At 39.4% G+C, this 16,760-nt stretch overlaps 1 protein-coding gene across 3 annotated transcripts in view; it reads right to left on the bottom strand.

The window, feature by feature from the left end:
* The window catches only part of KCMF1 (potassium channel modulatory factor 1), a 79,411-nt gene that overhangs the window by 39,800 nt on the left and 22,851 nt on the right, over positions 1–16,760 (bottom strand). The window lies entirely within an intron of this gene.

Here is a 16,760-nt window from a genome sequence, read left to right as displayed (position 1 = left end):
AATACTGTCTAAAGCTTATGATGACAAATTAGAAGTGTTAAATTGGCAGAGCTATTAACAACGAGAAGGGGTAGCAGGATATATGTAAAACTATATGTGAGAAAATATTTTTACTTCCCTGACTTCTTATTCATAGTACACTCATCACCAAAACACATCCCATATAATATACTTGCCACCATGGATAATTATAGTTACTTTTACTTGTATTGTGAGAAACCCTGCTGAGAATTTACCTAACATAACATTTAATGGTCTGACTGAAATATATATTTTTGTTTAAAACAGTGATCTTGAATCACAAAAGTTGTTACATGTCTTTCAGTGTTTAAGAAGTTAAAAAATATACTTTGGGGGTGGGGGTGGGGTGGGCAGGAGGCTTGGAGGATCTTAGTTTCCCCACCAGTGATAGAATTCAGGCCCATGGCAATGAAACCACCAAGTTCTAACCGTGGACTGCCAGGGAATTCCCAGAAAACATACATTTTCAAAATGACTCAAAAATAGTAATTTTTTAAAAAGAGTTCCATTTCTTTAATGGTGGTTTTTTTTTGTTTGTTTGTGTTTTGGGGGGCTGTATTGAGTCTTCATTGTTGGGCAGGCTTTTTCTCTAGTTGCAGTGCACGGGGTTCTCACTGCAGTGGCTTCTCTTGCTGCAGAGTACAGGTTCTAGGTGCACAGGCTTCATAGTTGCAGCGCAAGGGCTCAGTAGTTGTGGCTCCCAGGCTCTAGAGGAAGCGCAAGAGCAACAGTTGTGGCACACGGGCTTAGCTGTTCCACAGTATGTGGGATCCTCCTGGATTAAGGACCGAACCCGTGTCTCCTGCATTGGCAGCTGGATTCTTTATCACTGAGCCACCAGGGAAGCCTGAACCCCAGTTCCTTGAAGGGGCAACAGTTATTTAATGTTAAAAAGCTTAAGGCAACTGTGGACGGTGGTACTGCCATTCTCCAGGCAAGAATACTGCAGTGGGTTGCCATTTTCTTCTCCAGGGACTCTATACAATATACACCCTGCAAAAACTGAGTTAACCAAATAATAAAAAATGTAATAATAAAATATTCACCCTTGAATAATCTGGCTTTAGCCATACCATCATAAACAAATTCGGACAATTATTACTTTGTAAAATGGAAACAAGCAACAAGCTACATCTTTTTTCAAAAAATTTTACTTTAAGTATAGTTGACTTACAATGTTGTATTAATTTCTGCTATACAGAAAAGTTATTCAGTTATATACATGCATAGTCTTTCCTATCTTTTCCATTATGGTTTATCACAGGATATTGAATATAGTTCCCTGTGACGTACAGGAGAACCTTGTTGTTTATTCATCCTATATATAATGGTTTACATCTGTTAATCCCAAACTCTCAATCCTTCCTTTCCCCAACCCCCTCCCCAACGGCAACTACAAATCTGTTCTCTGTATCTGTGAGTCTGTTTCTGTTTCATAGGTAAGTTCATCTGTGTCATATTTTAGATTCCACATATAAACGATACCATATTGTCTTTCTCTGACATACTCCACTTGGTATGATAATCTCTAGGTCTATCCTTGTTGCTGCAAATGACATTACTTCATTCTTTTTCATGGCTGAGTAATATTCCATTGTGTACAAACACCCCCCCCCATGTCTACACCTGCACAAGCCACATCTTAAAGTTATGGTAGGATATTTGTGATTCCCATCTGATCAAGTTCACCTAACAAGACAAACAAAAATGCTGGGAAATGTAAGGGACTTCCCTTTGGCCCAGTGTTTAAGACTCCATGCTCCCAATGCAGAGTACACAAGTTCAATCACTGGTTGGGGAACTAAGATCCCATATGCTGCATTGCACAGCCAAAAAAAAAAATGCTGGGAAATATAGCTTAACCTCAATTTCAACACTGCCATGTGTGAAACATGTGTATATTTGATGACCCCTACCTATAAATATATGCATATACATACATACATACATATATATATAGCTTAACCTCAATTTTGACACTGCCACATGTGAAACTTACATAAAAAGAATGGTGTATATTTGATGACTCCTATCTATAAAAGGTGTATCTAAACACATTCATATCCTCAACACTTTTATATTTAGCAGTTCTATAAAATAAATACATAAAACCTATCAACTAAAATTAAAGGAAAGAATGCCCTCTAGAGGGAAGAGATGTTTAAAAAGCCACTGAAATAGTAAAGTCATCTCTTCTTTAATTTTCTAAAATAAAGGTTTATTTCCATATATATATATAACATGTACATTACACATACATTTATTTATCTTTTAAAAGAAAAACCCAGAAGTTGATTTAGCTTTTCCTTAATAGAGAAGTAGTGTGAAGAGACGGTCGATAAAGGGAAAGCTACCTGTTAAGATAAACAGTGAAAAGAACACAACAGGAAGAGACTCTACCCCTAATCTGAAGCCCTGGGATTAGTTAGCATTTGCCACTGACAAGCTATCCTGAATTCCAGATGCCACACAATCTGGAGTGAAGGTCCTCCTTTTACTCCAGTCAATCATCTCTTCAGGGCCTATGGATGTTTAAGTAAGTGTGACTTTTAAAAAATGAATGTGTGTGTGTTATATGTTATATTCCCAAAGAGGTTAAATCATGCAATCTTTTGAAGAGGTTCTCAGGTGAACACAGAAGCAAATAAAGAAATGAACTATGGTAACTCAGTGAAAAGCAGCAGCAGCCAGAATTAAAGACAATGATCAAGGGATATTACTAGAAAGAAAACCACTGGAACCTAAGACAAATTTTATAATGCTTCCCAAGCTGGGAGCCTAGTTCAGGAGTAGAAAGCTTTTCCCCTTCTATTAAGAAGTACAGGGGGAAATACACTCAACCATGCATTGCACAGGTAAAGTAACTCTAGGAGTTCATTCCTTTTTGAAGAAAAAAACACAAAAAATCCCTACTTATTTTTAGACTTAGGAACAGAATCTTCCCCTGCCAATTAAATATACACATAACTCTATACATGTTTATTTAAAAAAAAAAAAACAACTAATGTCATATGACAAAGGCAAACTCAAAAGTAGAGAAAATTGGGTACAGAGACCCATACAAATATACCATTCAGGAAAAGACCTATAGTTAAAGGGATTCCAGGGGCCGAGAAAGAGAAATGAGAAAAACAGTACACAGCTGGGGAGGGTACGATTCAAAAGAAAGAGGCCTGGGTGCTGGAGGGGAACTTTAGAAAACGGGAAAACATGGAACAGTTTGGTAAATAGATTGTGCAGTGTGTTCTTCACACTTAGCAGACTTGCTTGAACCTGTGATACATTTACCTGGCTGGGCATTTAAAACAACCTTTTCTGTACTGGGATTTAGCTTTTTTTTACTTTATTGTTTTCAAGTGGAATTCCATGAGTGTGGTGAATGTCACAACAAGGAGCATCCATCTATCCTTCCATTATGTATAAGATACAGCACTGAGTAAAGGCCTGTGCCACACAGAGCTAATACTCCAGTGGTATTGGCAGCAATTTCTATCATTACTTATTGTAGCCCAAAGAATTCTCTTCATTACTGCATTAATTTTCACATCAAAGTCATGAGGTAGCTGGAAAATATGATAAAACTTCTTTCATGGTTATGGATGATTCAAAGCTGGCTCATATCTGCCCAACAAACTGGACAGAAAGTCAGGGGCTGGACATTGTATTTAAGGCATTCCTTCCTTATGCATTCTGTCAAAGAGGGAAGTTTAATTCATTTCTAAAAGTTTTTAGTGTAGCAGAATTTGCTCCATTTTGGAACAACTGGATATCTTGCTTAGTTTTAAAGACCTGTTTCATGCTCTTATTTCACAGAAATGCAATACTGGCCTGAGAACAGAAACCCATCTTAGTAACAATGAACTTGCTCATGAGCAAGCTTAGTAAGGAATAGTCTTTCAGAACCTCTTATCTGGAAATAGAGAAGCTTCAATCTACTATTATACTCAGCCATGATTAGAGCTATTTTCTGACTCACACATAAAATGAAGGAAGAAGAGGTGTGTAAGGAATGTCTGGGACAAAGTAGGAATTCAGTGGGCATCTGCTGAATGAATGAAGTGGATGAAAAGAAAAAGGGACATTCTCCCAGAGTAATTAGTTAAGAGCTAAAAAGAGAGAAGGGAAACAGGGATTAATGCGTGTCCATAATAGACTTCTTGATATAAGAATGACTCAGTGATGAAAGTAGGGGGAAAAGAAAGGACTGAACAACAGGTACTTGTTTCCCGTAGGAGAAAACAAAATTAAGTCAGTAAAAATGCTCTGCCAAATACTTCTAGGCATGAGCCCCCATTCGGCAGCATCAGCCCAGAAGACTTGGCTGCCAGCCATATAAGCGACGTGGTTGTTCTTGAGAAACACATTTTTTGTCAGCCACAATTTTGTGTTGACAATTTCACAAGTAAAAGCTGAAAATAAAACCTCCAGTAGTTTGAAATATGTGTGCATCTCCATTTAAGTTGCTTGAAACAATGCACACTAATCAGAATCACTGCCCTGTTTTTTTAATTTACTTATTTTAATTGGAGGCTAATTACTTTACAATATTGCAGTGGTTTTTGCCATACATTGACATGAATCAGCCACGGGTTTACATATGTTCCCCATCCTGAACTCCCATCCCACCTACCTCCCCATCAAAGACCCTCCAGGAAGGCCTATGTGGCAAGGCAGAGAGCTCCAGCCCTCCCAAAAGACAAGTGTCCTTGGAGAGGGTGGTGATTTTTAAGAAAATATCTAGTGATCACACAAGCATTTTGCACATAGCTTCAGTTGTATCCAACTCTTTGCGACCCTATGGACTGTAGCCCACCAGGCTCCTCTGTCAATGGGATTCTCCAGGCAAGAATACGGAGTGGGTTGCCATGCCCTCCTCCAGGGGATCTTCCTGACCCAGAGATCAAACCCGAGTCTCTTATGTCTTCTTTATTAGCAGGTGGGTTCTTTACCACTAGCACCACCTGTAAAAAATATATTAACGTTTCAAACCAATTGGGGCCGGTCTGAAAAATTAAACCCTTAAAACAGGTACAAAATGCCATTGGAGACTCTCCTTCAGATCATCTCCACACAGCTTTGATCTTTCACTAACCAATTAGTGTTTAACTGAACTTGATGTCCCAGGCACCTGCGAAGGGCTTGTCACTGAACTGTTGCTCTTTTACATGTGAATAAACTGAGGTCCACAAGCACTAAGTGACCTGCTCCAAAGGCAAACAGTCAGGAAGTGACAAACGGAGCCTCTGATAACAGCAAATCTGTTATTTGTGTGTCTGTTTCAGAAATAGATGTCTTTAGAACTTTTTATTTACTATGGCACAGAGATACACACTTAATATCACGTTTATTGTTCTTCTCTTAATTCTTTATTTTCTAAGCGAGCTTAATTTTACCAATTATATAACTTCTCTAAAATGAAACTCTGAGTGTGAGGAATTACTTTCAAGGCAGGTGTTAATAGATATTTGCTTATTTATTTCCAGAGGTTGATAATCAGTCAAACACAGCTCCACCTGAAGTCAGTGATTTAGAAGTTCTTATTCTAGAGTACTGTTCTCTTAACTTTTTGAAAATCCATGTCGTATAGTGGTAAATATTTGAAAACGTTACTATCTCCTTTGTTTAAAATTTCAGTAAGCAAGAAACATGTCAGGCCTCACTCTTTCAAATCACAGCATAATATCAATGTGATTCTCAAATATATAATTTATTTTTAATTTTGTTTTTGTCAAATGTATAAGGAAATACACATACATACATTTCTAGACAAGGGAATCAACAGCCTATCACACATGACATAATTGTATAACGAAATTCTAGAACAGTGTGCTCCAATAAATTGCTATTAACATGTGTAAGTCCCTACAAAAACAGGTCGTAAAAGGATACATACCACATGGAAGCACTTATGTAAGTTTTAAACTACACAACACAATGCTCTATAGTGGAATACCAGACCATCTGACCTGCCTCTTGAGAAACCTGTATGCAGGTCAGGAAGCAACTGGACATAGAACAACAGACTGGTTCCAAATAGGAAAAGGAGTACGTCAAGGCTGTATATTGTCACCCTGCTTATTTAACTTATATGCAGAGTACATCATGAGAAACGCTGGGCTGGAAAAAGCACAAGCTGGAATCAAGACTGCCAGGAGAAATATCAGTAACCTCAGATATGCAAATGACACCACCCTTATGGCAGAAAGCGAAAAACTAAAAAGCCTCTTGATGAAAGTGAGAGAGGAGACTGAAAAAGTTGGCTTAGAGCTCAACATTCAGAAAACTAAGATCATGGCATCTGGTCCCATCACTTCATGGGAAATAGATGGGAAAACAGTGGAAACAGTGTCAGACTTTATTTTTGGGGGCTCCAAAATCACTGCAGATGGTGATTCCAGCCATGAAATTAAAAGACGCTTACTCCTTGGAAGAAAAGCTATGACCAACCTAGATAGCATATTAAAAAGCAGAGACATTACTTTGTCAACAAAGGTCCGTCTAGTCAAGGCTATGATTTTTCCAGTAGTCCTGTATGAATGTGAGAGTTGGACTGTGAAGAAAGCTGAGCGCCGAATTGATGTTTCTGAACTGTGGTGTTGGAGAAGACTCTTTAGAGTCCCTTGAACTGCAAGGAGATCCAACCAGTCCATCCTAAAGGAGATCAGTCCTGGGTGTTCATTGGAAGGTCTGATGTTGAAGCTGAAACTCCAATACTTTGGCCACCTCATGCGAAGAGTTGACTCATTGGAAAAGACCCTGACGCTGGGAAGGATTGGGGGCAGGAGAAGGGGACGACAGAGGATGAGATGGCTCGATGGCATCACTGACTCAATGGACATGAGTTTGGGTAGACTCCGGGAGTTGGTGATGGACAGGGAGGCCTGGCGTGCTGTGATTCATGGGGTCGCAATGAGTCGGACACAACTGAGCGACTGAACTGAACTGAGTGGACACATACTTATGTAGAAAGTGTGCTGAAATGTGGATGGAAAGGATACACACCAACTCCCAAGAAACAATGACCTTTGAGAGGTAGGGAGAAAAAGGAAAGAAACAGAATGGAATCAAGAAAGGGTACAAAGTGGAAGCTGTCCACATCAGCACTTTCTATATGTTTTCAATGTTTCATTAAGAAAAAATCACCAAAACCTAATATAGACAAAACTCCACCATCCCATCTCAACTTGTACAGGAGCATGGAAGGTGTCACGATGGCTGGTTTTACACTGAGGTATAAATGGGTAAAACAGTTGACCCAGTGCAATTACAGAATACAACTAACATCTTTTTGGCCCCAGAGATGGATTCTGTATCCCATACGTGTTAATTTTTGCTAAAGTATAAACTCATCACTGAGTTTCAAGCTAAGCGTTCACAGAAGGACTTCTCCCAAGCACAGTGCATCATCTGGGCATGCTGGACCCCACACAGACAACACGGAAAGCCTACTAGAGGGCAGTGACGAGGCCATGCTGCCATTCAGAAAGCCTTCCCGTCACACACAGGGCCAACGCAGTACAAGGAGCAGTAGGGGACTTTCTGCCTTTCCTGGAAAGACAGACTACACATATTTGTTAGAGAGAAGAATGTCACAACTAAAGGGTGAAACATGCTTAATGGGATTTGTGCCCCCCGCCTTGGGTAAAACAGTTTAAACCCTTTAAATCTGATTTTCTGCAACTGTTTTAGGGTAAGCGGAAGAAAACCACTAAATGAATAGAGAGGGAGCAGAAAACATACTACCTAATGGTTATTTGAGCTAGAAATGTCTGCACACTTATTTGTGATAAATTCCCGGTCTGTATGTGACAGATCTACTAGAGTGTAAAGGATTTGTCCTGCATGGATATTAGGAGATAATTTTGCATTAAATTACTATAACAACATTATCTCAATGAACACAAGTTTCTGAGCATCTACAATACCCATTTAGTGCCTAAAGTTTAAAGGGGAAGACAAGTAAACAGGCAATTAAAATACAGTATGAAGAGTGAGTGGCAGAGAACTATGGGAACACATCAACAGATAAGAGCAACACAAGATGATCTGTTCTGGTGAGAGGGTACAACAGAGCCCCACAGTTAGCACCACCCTGACACAATGCTCATACCAACCAGGCCCTGAGCACCTTTTCCTCAAAACACTGAAGAACAACTTCAGGTCCCTTTGTTCCACGTTTCTTCCATACAGAGCAGTTACTCTAAATCCATTCTCAGAAACCCATGCGTAGCTTAAGACAAGAATCAAGTCACTGCCTCCTCTTTTCTTGGTGGACCAATTTCAAACCTAATAGGTCTTCAAAAATCCTGCCTTCAACTGTTAGGTTATGTTTATGTCTGCTCTAGTTCCTTCACTGATTTTGAACCCAAGGGACCTATAACAGATATGAAACTCTGGAGAGGACTAGGAATAATACAAAGTACAGAGACGCTCCAGCAATGGAAGAGAAGCAGTTTATGCCTGGCTTAGCACACACTAGCCTAACTTTGGATGTTAGATCTGAAGTGATGATGAGACAGGAAAGATACTATAAACTGTTAGGCTGATCTCTGGGAGATTTCCTTTGAGAGAGGACATGTCTTTCTGTTACGGAGAGTGATACACAACCGTATGGAACACAAGAAAGTAAAGGACTAAGCATAAAAGCAAATGAGAAAAATAAGCAGTGCATGTACAGCTTGAAGCAAATCTCTAGGAAACCAAGTTAAACAGTACTCAAAGTATCCAAAACTAAAAAACCAAACACTGGCTTTAACATGAATTTTTTTTGACCGCGTCATGCTGCTGCATTTTAGTTCCCTGACCAGGGATAGAACCCAGGCCCCTCGGCAGTGAGAGGGCATTATCACTGGACCACTAGAAAATTCCCTCACAAATATTCATGTTTCTTCTTCCCTCCACTTGTGAACATTTTTAGCCATGGTTCTGAGCATGACTCTGGTAGGGCAACATTCAGAAGATGTACCCAGGTTGACAATATATCCATAATGACTTGAAAATGCAACACTCAAAAGAACAGTTCCCCCACTTAAAAAGGATGGCAATAAGGCATAGCCTTACAAGCTAAAAACTCAAGTGCAAACTTCAAGAGGATGTAAATAAATAACTTTATCAGCAAGGATGTGAATCCTGCCTGAAACTACTTAACTGGTCTTTGCTTTCCTCATCAACCAGAGAAAAAAAAGCACATACTAATCTCTGTATTGCAGGATTGTAACAAGCATGCGAGTGTTAACTTCTCTTCCCCTCGTTCACATTCCAGAGTTGTGTGAAGTAAAGCAGCGTGCTGGTCAGTACTACTGTTTCTCAGCTCCAAGCCTCCCGTTCTATATTGTTTCCTACAATACTGGCCCAGGAGGTTGTCCTCGATGGGGTCATTTTGCCTCCCCAGGGGATATCTGGCCACGTATGGAAACATTTAGGGGTGGGGTGGGTACTGGAATCAAGTAGGTAAAGGCCAGGGATGTTACTAAACATCTTATGAAGCATGAGACAGCCACCTGGCCCAAGATGTAATGGTGCTGAGGCTGAGGAGCAATGATCTAGGGTCTGTAATGTCAATTATTCATATCCCCTTGGCAGCTGGCTCCCGGTTTACATCTGCCAATGGGAGGTTAGAGAGGGAGACAGAGCATCCCTCCACCAGTAGACGGGTTCTAGCATCAATTGCTCTGGCATTCTCATCACCAACAAGCTATATCCCAGACGCCAAGTACCAACTGTGCTGAGTTAAGCCCAGGGAAGTAGGGGTCTCTGAACTCTTAAAATTCTAGTACCCCCATCTTTTTCTTTTTTGCAATGACAGAAATATCTGTTTATCTGTACTGTCCAATATAACAGCCACCAGGCTCTATAAAATCTGTAAAAACCCCTTGTCAGCTTACAGAATATTAGAAGCAGTGCTGGTCCAGCAGTAACAAGCCTACCAGGCAACCAGATCTGGTTTCCAAACAGCATTCTCCACTGGATGGATGGAGGAACTAGAGCTCCTTGGAGAAATGGATGACTCCAGAGGAATTACAGCAGGGCAAGCTCATAAGGAGGCTATAATGTCTAGTTCTAGAATGAATGATCCAGGAAGAACAATGGAGACATGTCAAAGGACACAGAAGAAATCTAAATGAGGTTTCCATGGTTCAAATCTGGGACAATTTGGGCATCAAAATCAATAATAAAGAAAAATAATGCCCACTGGCAAGTACAGAAATCCATGTATCCATACTGATATAAATGAATAAATAAATAAGTCAAGGAGAAGGAAAAAATTTCCATGTAGTACATACACTGACTAGAACTTACATTCCACCTCCAAGATCATCAGCTCTGGACCTGAACTGTCCAGTATATGCTAGCCACTAGCTGCATGTGATCATTTAAATGTAATTTGTTAAAATCAAATAAAGACAATTCCCTGGTGGTCCAGTGCTTAGGGATCCACATTTCCACTGCACAGGGTGCAGGCTTGATCCCTGGTTGGGGAACAAAGATCTTGCAAGCTGAGCAGCATGGCCAAACCAAATAATAATAATAATAAAAATTCAGTTCCACACTGAATTCCACAGCCTTATTTCAAAGTCTCACAAAGTGCACTGGACAATGGTATTTGAGACTGAGCTGTAATTCTGTGACAATAAGGTCTAGAACAGATAAGGTAAGACCTAATTTTGTTCTTTTCTGAACATCAAATTTAGTACTGGAATTTTTTAATTAATTTAATTGGAGGCTAATTACAATATTATGGTGGTTTTTGCCATACACTGAATCATCCACAGGTGTACATGTGGTCCTCCCCGCCCCACCGTCCCAAACCCCCCAGCACCTCCCTCCTCATCCCATCCCTCTGGGTCATCCCAGTGCACTGGCCTTGAGTGCCCTGTTTCATGCATCAAACTATTTCACATATGGTAATATACATGTTTCAATGTTATTCTCTCAAATCATCCCATCTTTGCCTTCTCCCACAGAGTCCAAAAGTCTGTTCTTTATATGTGTCTCTTTCGCTTTCTAGCATATGGTGTCATTGTTACAATCTTTCTAAATTCCATATATATGCGTTAATATACTGGTGTTTTACTTTCTGGCTTACTTTGCTCTGTATAATAGGCTCCAGTTTCATCCACCTCATTAGAACTGACTCAAATGTGTTCTTTTTCATAGCTGAGTAATATTCCATTGTGCATAGGTACCACAGCTTTCTTATCCATTTGTCTGCCAATGGACATCTAAGTTGCTTCCATGTCCTGGCTACTGTAAACAGTGCTGCGATGAACATTGGGGTACACGTGTCTCTTTCAATTCTGGTTTCCTCAGTGTGTATGCCCAGCAGTGGGATTGCTGGGTCGTATTGCAGTTCTATTTCCAGTTTTTTAAGGAATCTCCACACTGTTCTCCATAGTGGCTGTACTAGTTTGCATTCTCACCAACAGTGTAAGAGGGTTCCCTTTTCTCCACACCCTCTCCAGCATTCATTGTAGATTTTTTGATGGCAGCCATTCTGACCAGTGTGAGATGGTACCTCATTGTGGTTTTGATTTGCATTTCTCTGATAATAAGTGATGTTGGGCATCTTTTCCTCTGTTTGTTAGCCAGCTGTTATGTCTTCTTTGGAGAAATGTCTGTTTAATTCATTGGCACATTTTTTGATTGGGTTATTTTTCTGGTGTTGAGCTGCATGAGCTGCTTGTCTATTTTGGAGATTAATTCTTTGTTGGTTGTTTCATTTACTATTATTTTCTCCAATTCTGAAGGCTGACTTTTCACCTTACTTATAAAGACAATTTCATAAGGATAAAGAGAGTAAAAGTAAACAATAGCAACAAAAATCTGAAAGCTGGAAAGCAGACGGATGAGTGGTAACTGAGTTAGAAGGCCAGAAAAAGACGAATCCTCATAAAAAGGTAAAAGCAAAGGGTGAAAAGGAGAAAGCAGAGAAACCACCCAATATTCAATACAAATTCAACAAAGTGTCCAGGACTGGCAGTATCAGGTATCGCTGGAACTTGGGTTAGAGAGGAGACCTGTCTGAAGATGAAAGATGTAAAAAGCTCTTCCAGAAGCAGTTAAATTTGTACATTGCCTTTCAGACATCCTCTACTTCAAGTGGAAACAAGAAGTTTACTCATTAAAGGGTAAAACAGAGGGCCTCTGACCTAGGGAACTCAAGGCACTGTTGACAAGAGAGTAATATGCGCAGTTTACTGAAAAGAGAATAGTTTGTGTTAAATCATAACTAAATTATTCTCAGAAGGAGAAGGTGAAGAGAAAAGAGAATAGAAAATTAAAGAGAAGAAAACTGGAACTCAAGTTTCACTAGCCTGAAAGCAATCTTACACTTAACGGAAGTAGGAAAAGAACAAACAAAAGACAAGTTAGTAGAAGAAAACGGTATCATAAAGATGAAAGCAGAAATAAATGAAAGAGACTGAAAAAAAAAAAACAGAAAAAACATCAATGAAACTAAGAGCTACTTTTTTTGAAAAGATAGACAAAATTGTTAAACTTTTAGCCAGACTCATCAAGAAAAAACAAAAAGTCTAAATCAATAAAATCACAAATGAAAAAGAAGTTACAACACCACAGAAATACAAAGGATCATAAGAGATTACTACAATTATACACCAATAAAATAGACAACTTAGAATAAATGGACAAATTCCTAGAAATGTACAATCTGCAAAGACTGAATCAGGAAGAAGTAGAAAATATGAATAGACCAATCATCAGTAAAAAAATTGATTCAGTAATCAAAAAATTCTCAACAAACAAAAGTCCAGGACAAGAAAGCTTCATAGGTGATTTCTACCAAACATTAACAACTATCTTTCTCAACCTAATCAAAAAAAAAAAAAAAGCTTCATTGGAAGAAACACTTTTGAAATCATTCTACAAGCTTAGTATCACCCTGACGCCAAAACCCAACAAAGATATCACACAAAAGAAGGCAATTACAGATCAATATTATTGATGAACAAAAATCCTCAACAAAACATTAGCAATCTAATCCAAAAATACATTAAAACAGCAGTCTACAATCTTTTTGGCACCAGGGACTGGTTCCATGGAAAGACAATTTTTCCATGGATTGGGGGGAGGGAAAGTGGGATGGTGCAGATGGTAATTCGGGTGAAGGGGAGTGGCAGATGAAGCTGTGCTTGGCTCACCTGCCACTCACCTCCTGCTGTGTGGCCCAGTTCCTATTAGGTCTGCAGCCCAGGGTCTGGGGACTCCTGTATTAAAAGGATCATACACCATGTTCAAATAGGATTTATTCCAGTGGTGCAAGGATGGCTCAATATCCACAAATTAATCAATGTGGTATACATCAACAAATTGGAAAATAAAAATGGCATGACCATCTCAATAGATACTGAAAAAGCTTTTGCCAAAACTCAACATCCATTTATAATTAAAAAAAAAAAACCTTATCAACAAAGTGGGTATATAGGGAACAAACATCAATATAATAAAGGCCACATAAGCATAATACTCAGTGATGAAAAGCTGAAAGCATTTCCTCTAAAATTAGGAACAAGACAAGGATGCCCACTCACACCACTTTTATTCAGTATAGCACTGGAAGTCTATCCACAGCAATTAGACAAGAAATAAAAGAATTCCAGGACTTCTCTGGTCGTACAGTGGATAAGAATCCACCTCCAATGCAGTTAGACTAGACATGGAACAAAAGACTGATTCCAAATTGGAAAAGGAGTGCATTAAGGCTGTATTGTCACCCTGCTTATTTAACTTATACGCAGAGTACATCATGCAAAATGCAGGGCTGGACAAAGCACAAGCTGGAATCAAGATTGCCGGGAGAAATATCAGTAACCTCAGATACGCAGATGACACCACCCTTATGGCACAAAGTGAAGAAGAACTAAAGAGCCTCTTGATGAAAGTGGAAGAGGGAGTGAAAAAGTTGGCTTAAAACTCAACATTCAGAAAACTAAGATCATGGCATCCGGTTCCATCACTTCATGGCAAATAGATGGGGAAACAATGAAAGACTTTATTTTGGGGGGCCCCCAAATCACTGCAGATGTTGACTGTGGCCCTGAAATTAAAAGACACTTCTCCTTCGAAGAAAAGCTATGACCAATGTAGACAGCATATTAAAAAGCAGAGACATTACTTTGCCGACAAAGGTCAGTCTAGTCAAAGCTATGGTTTTTCCAGTAATCATGTAAGGATGTGAGAGTTGGACTATAAAGAAGGCTGAACACAGAAGAATTGATGCTTTTGAACTGTGGTGTTGGAGAAGACTCTTGAGAGTCACTTGAACTGCAAGGAGATCCAACCAGTCCATCCTAAAGGAAATCAGCCCTGAATACTCATTGGAAGGACTGATGCTGAAGCTGAAACTCCAATACTTTGGCCACCTGATGTGAAGAACTGACTCACTGGAAAAGACCCTGATGCTGGGAAAGACTGAAGGCAGGAGGAGAAGGTGACAACAGAGGATGAGATGGTTGGATGGCATCACCAACTCAATGGACATGAGTTTGAGCAAGCTCCAGGAGTTGGTGATGGACAGGGAAGTCTGGCGTGCTGCAGTCCATGGGGTCGCAAAGAGTCGGACACAATTGAGTGACTGAACTGAACCAACGCAGGGGACATGGGTTTGATCCCTGGTCCGAGAAGATTCCACATGTTGAGGAGCAACTAAGCCCATGCACCACAACTACTGAACCTGTGCTCTAGAGCTTGGGAGCTGCAACTACTGAGCCCACATGCTGCAATCACTGAAAGCCCCATGCCTAGAGCCTGTGCTCCATAACACAAGAAGCCACCACAATGAGAAACCTGTGCACTGCAACTGGAGAAGAGTTCACACACAGCAACAAAGACCCAGCACAGCCATGAATAAATAAATAATTTTTAAAAAAGGAATCCAAATTGGAAAGGAAGAAGTAAAACTGTCACTCCTTGAAGATGACATGATACTATACACAGAAGATCCTAAAGACACCACTGAAAAACTACTACAACTCATCAATGAATCTGTAAAGTTGCAGGATACAAAAAAAAAAAATCTCTGGCATTTCTATACACTAACAATCATCAGAAACAGAAATTAAGAATACAATGTTACTTTAAATCACATCTAAAAGAATACAGAGGAATCACTCTAACTAAAGAGGTAGAAGACATGTACTCAGAAAACTGTTACATGCTGATGGAATAAACTCAAGACACCAAAAACAGATGGAAAGATATACTGTGTTTATAGGCTGGAAAAGTTAATATCGCTAAAATGACCACATTACCTAAGGCAATCTACAGATTTGATTTATTCCCTATCAAAACACCATTGGCATTTTCTACAGACCTACTGAAAATAATTCTAAAATTTATATGTAAACACAAACTACCCTGAATAACCAAAACAATTCGAGAGAGAAAAGAACTGGATGAATCATGCTCCCTGACTTCAGACTATACTAACAACCCACAGTAATCAAAACAGTATGGTACTAGCACAAAAAACAGACACAAAGATCAATGCAACAGAATAGAGAGCCCAGAAATGAGCCCACACAAATACAGGAAATTAATCTATGACAAAGCAGGCAAAGATACACAATGGAGAAAAGACAGCTTCTTCAATAAATGCTGTTGGGAAAACTGGACAGTTACATGCAAAAGAATTAAACTACTTTCTCACACTATACACAGAAATAAATTCAAAATGGATTAGACTTAAATGTAAGACCTGAAGCCATAAAACTTCTACAAGAAAACACAGGCAGTAAGCTCTTTGACATTGGTCTTAATCTTATTTCTTTGGATATGTCTCATCAAGCAGGAGAAAACAAATGCAAAAGTAAACAAATGGGACTATGCTAAATTAAAAAGCTTTTCTGCACAACAAAGAAAAGTATCAATATCACTGGACTTCCCTGGTGGCTCAGATGGTAAAGCGTCTACCTATAATACAGGAGACCCGGGTTCAATTCCTGGGTCAGGAAGATCTCTTGGAGAAGAAAATGGCAACCCACTCCAGAAGAAAATGGCAACCCACTCCAGTACTCTTGCCTGGAAAATCCCATGGATGGAAAAGCCTGGTAGGCTACAGCCCATGGGGTCGCAAAGAGTTGGATACGACTGAGCAACTTCACTTTCTTTCAATATCACTAAAACAAAAAAGCTGCCTAGGGAATGGGAGAAGATATTTGCAAATGACATATTCAATAAAGGGTTAGTATCCAAAATACACCAAAAACTCATACAGCTCAACATCAAAACATTATTTAAAAAAAAAAGCCTGGTTGAAACTTGCATAGACATTTTCCCAAAGAAGATATACCGATGACCAACAGGGACATGAAGAAAAACACTCAAATCGCTAATCATCAGAGAGATGGAAATCAAAACCATAATGAGATCACCTCAAACCTGTCACTATGGCTATTATTAAATAAAAAAACAAACAGCAAATAATAAGTCCTGGTGAGGATGGGGAGAAAAGTGAATTCTCATGTACTGTTGGTAAGAATGTAAATTGGTGCAGCCACTATGGAAAACAGTACGGAAATTCCTCAAAAAATTAAAATTAGAACTATCATACAATTCAGCAATTCCACTCCTGAGTATTTAGCTGAACAAAACGAAGACACTAATGAGGAAGGAGTGACTAGAGGTCACACACGATCAAGAATCAGATACGTGCAACAGGAACACTGGACTGTAAAAGGTAATGCACTAATGTCATCAAACTTCCAAAGGAAAGAACTTCC

Source organism: Giraffa tippelskirchi, chromosome 4 (assembly GCF_054371585.1).
Source record: "Giraffa tippelskirchi isolate mGirTip1 chromosome 4, T2T-mGirTip1v1.2.pri, whole genome shotgun sequence".
Taxonomy (NCBI): domain Eukaryota; kingdom Metazoa; phylum Chordata; class Mammalia; order Artiodactyla; family Giraffidae; genus Giraffa; species Giraffa tippelskirchi.
Note: the sequence above shows the minus strand (reverse complement) of the source record. Positions and strands in the feature narration are given on the sequence as shown.